This window comes from Elgaria multicarinata, chromosome 17, assembly GCF_023053635.1.
Source record: "Elgaria multicarinata webbii isolate HBS135686 ecotype San Diego chromosome 17, rElgMul1.1.pri, whole genome shotgun sequence".
Classification (NCBI taxonomy): domain Eukaryota; kingdom Metazoa; phylum Chordata; class Lepidosauria; order Squamata; family Anguidae; genus Elgaria; species Elgaria multicarinata.
Window position 1 is genome coordinate 29,528,598 of NC_086187.1, and position 8,510 is coordinate 29,537,107.

Below are 8,510 nucleotides of genomic sequence, written 5' to 3' on the forward strand. Positions count from 1 at the left end.
ATGGACCCAGGTTCTGACTTGTTAAAAGGCAGCTCCTTGATGTTCCATCATGACTAGGAGCCATTGCCACTGAGTGCTGAACACCTGTTGAAAAACAGCACAGAACGCCCCGTGGCTGACTTGGCTTTCAGGCAAATACCTTTACTGGTTTCTCCCGAGCCCTCACCACCCACCCACCCACCCACCTGTCCCTTTGTCCTGCTTCTGAAGAAACCCCCTTTCCATGATGCTGGCTGGATTGCTGCAGGCGGTTTGCCACCCGCTTTTTCCACGGAGCTCACTGGAGCCGGACAGCCCCTTCTCACGCCTGTGCTGGCCCTGGGCCCTTGGGCTTGCTGTCCAGACGTACAACCTGAGGGATCCTGTTCCCATTCATTTCCATGATCGACTTGGGAAGAGTCCAGCAGACCGTTTTGAACGCAGAGCACGTTTCATCCAGAGGCATGCAAATGTAGCAAAAGGGACGGGAAGGCCTTCCTCGAGGCCGGGGTCCCGGGGGCCCATGCCAGCGGGCCGGCTTCTTCGCTTTCCTGCTGCTGCCGGCCTCCTTTCCAACACCAATGTCCAGCTTCAGCTCTACTCCTTGCGGAAGCCGCTGCAGCTTAGCTTCCAACTTTTTCTTCAAGTGCACATTCAGTTTCTCTTTGGTCAGGTCCAGTTCCAGGAAAAGGCTGGTCCTGGTGATGGTGGCCTCATTCTGCCAGGTCCACGCTTTCCTGGCTCCAGCTCTTTCCCCATCCGCTTCTTCTCTTTTCTCCACTGAGCGAGGGGGCAGGGGCGTGCTGTTCTGCAGGCCTCTTGCCACTTCCGCCTGTCCGCTGCTGGCTTCTGCAGCTTCAGTTCTTCCGTCGGTCACTTCTTCGGTCTCGATGGAAAGTGGGAAGATCGTGTCACACGACAGTGCCCCCAGTTCCGCCTGGTCGGCCGCCATTCTCCCCTCCTGGGGGCTTCCTCCTCCGACCTCCGCTCCTTTCTCAAGGGTGGGTGGGGCCCTGCTGCCACGTTGCCCGGCTTCCTCACTCCCATCCCCTTTCCCGTCTGCTGCAGCTCCTTGATGGCCCAAGGGCAGCAGAAGGGCCCCAGTGGAGAATCCTTCCTCTGGCTGCATCTCCTGGTCGCCCATGCCTGGGGCTTGGGTGCCCAGCTGTAGGGCATCCATAGCAGGAGATGCTGGGGTGCTCTGCAGGGTGGGCTCATGTGGGATTGCTTTGTGTTCTGGGGAAACACTGTGAGCAGGAGGCTCGTCCGAACTGGCGTTTGGGAAATGAACTTTTGATGACTTTCCAGCTCCGGCCACAGGGGGAGAGCGCGAGCTGTGTGGCTGCTGTGGCTCTGGCTCAGTGAGACCTTGGCCTATGCCCGGGGGAGACGCTTTCCCCTTGGGACGCTTTTTCAGAGAGAGGATGGGCTTGTGGGGGACATCCCTGGCAAGGCCTACCTTCAGCCCGCTTGGCTGTGAAAACCCCACGGTCATCTCCGCTGCAGACGTCATGTATGGCGTCTCAAGCTTCCAGCTCCAGACAAGGTCTTTGTGCCTGATGTTGAGGTCGAGGAGGCAAAGGGCTTCTCTGGCCACAAAGGGAAGCATGAGGTGCTTCGGCCGGGGGACTTTGATGCCGAAGTGAATCGGCTTGGGCAGGGGGCATGTGGAGAGCGCACTGAAAGTGCAGAAGGAGTTCTCCACCACCTCCGGAAAGGCTCCCTTCCGAATTTCAAGCATCTTCACAGTGAGGTGGAAAAGGAGCCGCCTGACTTCGCCCGGCTCCATTGAGAGGAGGACAGAATTCTCTCTGGCGCCCCTTTTGCTGCCTGGCTTCTTCTTCTGTGAGGGAGGGGAGAAAGCGAGAACCCTCTGGGTTTCTGTCGGCTCCACTGAGTGAAGAACATAGAATTCTTTGGTCCTCCGAGGTGCCCCTAAAGGCTTGGCGTAAAGAGCTACGGCTTTCCCAGGTGGGGAGTCAAGGCGTGGCGCCCTGCTAGGCTTCGTGGGCCGCCATGGTACGTTTCCCTTTGGCCTTTCATGGCAGCTTACAGGCGCCACATGCCGTTGGTTTTCCAAGGATTGAAACCACCTCCTGGACGTGTCCACGAGGGTTGGAAGGCCGCACTGCCTCTGGACCATTTTCTTTTTGACGTGGAATTCAAGCAACTGTTGGCTTCTGTCGTCCATTTTTTTCAGGACCAAAGGGACTGGTTCAAAGCCATGGAGAGGGGAAGTGGGGCTGATGATCACCTTCGACCTCAGGTGTTGCCTGGTTTGAGGAGAGGCCTGGACAACGAATCTCTCCTGGATGCCTCCGAGTCCTAGCTTGCCCTTCAAATTTCTGTCAATACGCAGAGGATCCATTTTGCCTGACCAAGGCCACAGCACGGCCTTCTCCTTCTTCTCCCCTGGATCAGTGAGCATCGCTTTGGGAGGAGGAGTGGGGGCAGGAGTAGGGGGGCTCTCCTGCGGCGGCACAGGCCCCACCTGGATTTCTAGGGACTTCTCCACCAAGACTATGTGGTCGTCTTTTTCATAAGCTGATCTCTCACAGATATTTATTTTTGCAAAAGAAGTCAGTGGTTGGGGCTTGTCTCCTCCTGGTAAGTCAGGGGCTTTTTTTACTTCCAGACAACTTTCAGGAAGCAACAGGATGTAAGGTACTTCAGGCTTCTCTTTTGTCAATAGGATATCTGAGGGTTTAGTCTCCTCTTTTGTCAATGGGCTATCTGAGGTTTCAGGCTTCTCTTTCGTCAATGGGATATCTGAGGCTTCAGTCTCCTCTTCCATCACCAGGATATCTGAGGGTTTGGTCTCCTCTTCCATCACCAGGATATCTGAGGGTTTGGTCTCCTCTTCCATCACCAGGATATCTGAGGGTTTGGTCTCCTCTTCCATCACCAGGATATCTGAGGGTTCGGTCTCCTCTTCCATCACCAGGATATATGAGGGTTTGGTCTCCTCTTCCATCACCAGGATATCTGAGGGTTCGCACTTCCTTTTCATGGATGGGACATACGAGGGTTCGCACTTCCTTTTCATGAATGGGACATACGAGGGTTCGCACTTCCTTTTCACAGACGGGATAAACGAGGGTTCGTGCTTCCTTTTCATGGATGGGACATACAAGGGTTTGCGCTTCCCTTTCTTTGAGGAGGGATCCTCTGATGCGGAGCTAGAATCGTAGCTTTTGCTTTCCGACTCATCCGAAGAATCGGATGTTGTCGATGAAGAATCTCTAGCTGTAATAGGGAGCTTTCTGGAACTAGAACGCAAGTCCAGATGTTTTAAATGAGATAAGCAGAAGGAGGAGGAGGAGAAGGAGGAGGAGGAGGAAGAGATGTTACATAGAATGACATTACTACTCAAAAAAAGAGATCTACTTCTGTTACATTGTGGATATAAAATAACTTCTTGATGCCCATTTCCCGTATCTTGATATGTAAGAGAAGAATGTCTGCGCATCTCACAGGGCTGTTTGTAACTGCAGGAAATAAAACAAAGCAACACAATTGGTATGTGTTTGTCCTTCCATTTCCAAAAGATTACACATACATAATAATAGATTTCTAAGATCATTCTGGGCACTTAGGGAGGGCCAGCAGAAGAAAACATGATGTGAAAAAGAAGCAAAGACAATGTTAGCCCCCCAAAAACCAAGATAAAAATATAGCATCATGTCTAGGATTTACACTACAGCTGCAACCTTTAATCAAGTAATCTGATAGATTAATTGATTAAAACCGTCCCTTTAAAAACCATGTACAAGGGCAACACATTTCACATTTTCCAAATCATTTGAAGTGCATGTAGAGACTGTGGCAGGCAGACAATCACCTGCTTAGAGGAGGCTCAATCCAGATGAGGCTGAGGCCCTGCTGGCGGGCGGCTCTTCTGACCAGATGGAGTTAAGGCAACCAGCTCTAGATGCAGCCACACTCTCCCTGAAGTTTCAGGTGCACAGTTTGGGGGTACTTCTAGATCCACAATTGCCCCTAGGGGCTCAGGTGGCCAGGAGTGCCTTCTGCCAGCATCAGCTGTAGCCCAGTGGAGACCTGATCTGGAGGAGGTAAGCCTAGCATCAGTGGTCTAGGCTCTGCTAAACTCTGGCTAGGTTACTGTATTGCAATGTGTTGTACACTGGGCTGCCTTTGAAGATGGTTCGGGGGGGGGGGATGCAGAAAAAATGCAAATAAACTTCATGTTTCAAATTAAAAGGCATCAGGTCTATAAAATCTAGTTCTATACCTTTGGTCTGATGCTGATGGTATTTCTGCAAAAGTCAACCTCCTTTTTCCAAATTGACTTGTCTGCAGAAGGCCCCCTCTACGCCTCTCAGAATCTCAGACGGTGAGAGAGGACTTGGCCCCATGGCCTACAGCACACTCCCTTGTTTGTGTGGGGCACTGCTTGATGGGCCCTACCGGGCATCACTGCTGCTCTGAGTCAACAGAGGGTGCCCCTAACCACATCCAACACTCCCTTGCAGCCAGTGGTGTAGTGGTAAATTTGGAAATGCAAGTTCTCGTCATGTTAGTCCCCATAACCATGTCCCCAAAGAGAGTTCAGAAATGCAGGTGGCTGGGCTGATCTCTAGCTACTTGTGTATCTTCTGTGCGTGCGCATGGGAGAGCTTGCAGCAATTTATGGCTGCTGCGAAAACCAGCTCCACCCTCCAGCTATGGCGAGGGTTCCCAGGGAGAGCAGAGAGAAACAGCAGCAGGAGACAACGTCCCCCGCTGATCAAGAAGTCTGGGCCCGTCAGCCCCGTGAACGCTGGCTGCTCCGCTACATCCTGCTTGAGCCTGTGCCTTGCAGGAGGAAGTTGGTCGTGGTGGGCAGCTGCCCTGCCCTCCCCAATCGCCTCCCCAAGAAGCCCCCCCTACCCTCGCCAGGCGCCCCCAAGAACCCAGCCCGAAGGAACGCGGCTCTCGTCTAGCGGCACTGAGACGTCACCTACCTTTCAAAACCAGAAGTCACATTTTTCCCACAAATACAAAGAGACTCTGTGACAGAAAATAAATGAATGAATCAGTATTATTTATTTTTAAGATATATTATTATGTATTTATTTGAAAGACTTTAAACCCACCTCTTAAGGTGCACAGCCCTCACAAAGTGGCTTCCAACATCATAAAAACAAGAACTTAAAATTGCTGCCAGTGATTTTTCAACACCAAATGCAGAATGGAATAAATGTGTCTTCAGAATCTTTTTAAAAGCCAGCAGTGATGAGGCCTTGCATACCTTGCGAAGTTGTGGGGCCACCATTGGGAAAGTCCCACCTCTGCAACCCATCAGCCAAACGGCTCTTGTTGGTGGGTCAGGAAGTAAGACCTCCATGGTGTTCTTAATGCTTGGGCGGGCTCCTGCGGGCGTCAGCGGTCCTTCAGATAACAGGGTGCCAAACCAGGGCTCTGAAGGGCAAAACCAGCAGCTTGATCGGGCCCAGAAACCAACTGGCAGCTGGTGTAAAGCACACAGAGGAGGAGTGACATGATCCAGACACCTGGCTCCCAAAAGCCTTCTAGCTGCTGTATTCTGTACCAGTTCTTTACCGCTCTGCAGTATTGTTTGAGCTGCAATGTTTACTCGATTAATCAGTTAAACTGATGGATTAAAAATACTTTAAAATCAACTGCAAAGCTGTCCCTGAAAAATTAGGCAGAGTAAATAACATATTATTTTTTAAATACAAGGCCTTATAAAAGTGCAGGAGCTTCAGCCATCTTAGCATGGTACAGAAGGAAACGGACCCACAAAGCAACCCGGCACTTGTGTGATGCCAACTGAGGGCCACCGGATGTGGCAAAGGCCCTGCTCGGCCAGCAGGAAGTCACGGATGCTGCTGGTGTGCCCCGCCATGGCCCACCTGCTCTGCCTGTGAAAGGGGGAAATAGGGAGCTGCCTTCCCCTGAGACAGGCCATGGGTCCTTCTAGCCCAATACTGTCGGCACTGATGGGCAGCAGCAGCTCTCCAGGGTTTCCTTGCCTGACCGGGAGCGGCTGCCAGGGCTCAGACCTGGGACCTCCTGCATGCAAAGCAGGGGCCCTTCTGCCACTGAGCTACAGACCCTTGAGGAATGCTCTCGTGCTGCAACTGGTATTGCTCCATGCGAGGATGGAGGGACTTGACCCAGCACTAGACCTGACGATTTAAAAGACTGCCACCCATCCCCATCCCCACCACAGAGGCTGGGAGAGGGTGGCATACATCCCCCCGCCCTGAGCACACCAGGGGCAATATCGAAGCCTCACACTGATGTACCTGGGAAATCTAGGCAATGCCATTCTAAGCGTACCCGGAAGAGAACGGGGGCGCTGGAGTAAACAAACATACGTTTGGCTTGTTGTGTTTGGAGGTCTGCTCCTCTCTGCACTTCAGGGTCTGTTTCAGGCTGCATGAAGGCAGAAAAAGACGAGTAAAGAGAGAGGTGAGCCGCCGTCCCCACGTTCCCCTGGCTGTTCATCTTCCTCACTCTTTCCCGATACTGGGAGACGGAGAGGGCTCTTGCGTCCGTGTCTCGGGCTCCTGGGCTTCTCATTTGGCCATCTGGCTGGTCACTATGGGAACAGCATGCCAGACCAGAGGGGGCACCCGTTGGTCTGATCCAGCTTAGGGTGACCCTACGGAAAGGAGGACCGGGCTCCTGTATCTTTAGCAGTTCCATTGAAAAGGGAATTTTAGCAGGGGTCATTTGTATGCATGCAGCACCTGGGGAAATTCCCTCTCCATCACAGTTAAAGCTCCAGGAACCCTGCCCTCTTTTGTATCTGGTCACTCTAGTATAGCTCCTGCAGCTTTAACTGTGGTGATGAAGACGGAATTTCACCAGGTTCTCCATATATACAAATGAAACTCCCTTGTCTATGCAACTGTTAAAGATGCAGGAGCCCTGTCCCCCTTTTCATATGGTCACCCTAATCCAGCTGGGCTCTTCTTAGATGCTTAGAAATGGGATTCACCTGGGCCCCCGACAGCAGCTACGTCTTCTTTTCCTCTTTCCCCCCTTTCTAAAGTAGGCGCAGGGGCCCCTGATTCAGATCAGGACCTGTTTCCTTTAGAGTTCTGGGTTCTGACTGTAACCCAGAGCAGATTCACTGCTCCACTGACATCAGAGCCACCCACCTCCACTGCATGCGGGGGGGGGGGGTGTATTTCAGATCTGGATCAGGCCCTCTGCACCTACTCTAGGAGTACAAAAGATGGGGCTGCTGCTAGGTACAGATTTAAAGTGAAGTCTGGTTTTGCTGCTGGACGTGGAAGAACCCGTGTTGCTCCTCCACCCCTAAGACAATCCCACAAAACCCTTCCTCTGGGAGTAAAGAAAATACACCACCACCACCACCTAAGCAGCGTGCTGCCTTTTCATGACCAAAATGGTCAAAGCAGCTCAGGAGAGGAGGCCCTGCTGGGTCAGGCCCAAGAAGGCCACCCAGCATCCTGGACTGGGCTGAGATTAAACAGGTGCATGGCCGGCAACCCGGCAGGGGCTCCCCCTTCACAGGGAGGCTGCCATGTATTCTTCTTCTTCTTATTATTATTATTATTATTTATTTATTTATTTATTTATATAGCACCATCAATGTACATGGTGCTGTATAGAGTAAAACAGTAAATAGCAAGACCCTGCCGCATAGGCTTACATTCTAATAAAATCATAATAAAACAATAAGGAGGGGAAGAGGATGCACCAAACAGGCACAGGGTAGGGTAAAACTAGCAGTATAAAGTCAGAGCAAAATCAAGTTTTAAAAGCTTTAGGAAAAGAAAGGTTTTTAGCTGAGCTGGGGGACAAAAAGGGCTGGCGGGCTTTTGGAAGGCGTCGGCTGGAAAGCAGAGGCTGGATCTGAGGCCTGATCCGGCAGGGCTCTTTTGCTGCTCTTGTGGCTGCAGTCCCCTGGCCACTGCGCCTGCACCAGACGTCTCCACAGGGCTGGCCCCAGGCTCCGTGCTCTCTCCTGCCAGCCCCAGAACAAACGCATAACCCCCCTAGGCAGCATCTGATCTCCTTCGGTGTTGTGCTCAAAGTGGAAATGGGCACACTTATGGGGCAGGAGGCCCTCTTGGAGCTGGCCATGGGTCCCCCTCACCCCTAGCCCTGCTGCTCCCAATGAGGCTCCCCCTCCCTCTGTCCATCTCTGGAGGCCAGTTCCCCACTGGGTGCACAATCCTGCAGTCACGGGATCATTCGTGGTACAATTCAGCCGGCAGACGGTGCCCACCGAGAACGGCCCCATGCAAGAGCCGCCTCGTCTTGCTTAGCGTTTGACGAAGCCCTGAGCTGCTGGGTTGTGAGCAAACTGGACGGCTGGCTGGCTGGCTGCCCCTGCTGCCCTGTGCACCTGGCGCTTAGGAATCACTAGGCAGCCTGGGCCAGGATTAAGCCTCACGGTATATATAAAAGGCTGCCCTCACCCCCACCTCCGCATCCTCCCTGCAGGTTATTATGATCGAAAGCTTACACAACCCTTTCAGTGGGGCGGAGGGAGGGGGGAGACTTAAAATCCTTGCGGAAGTGAGCTC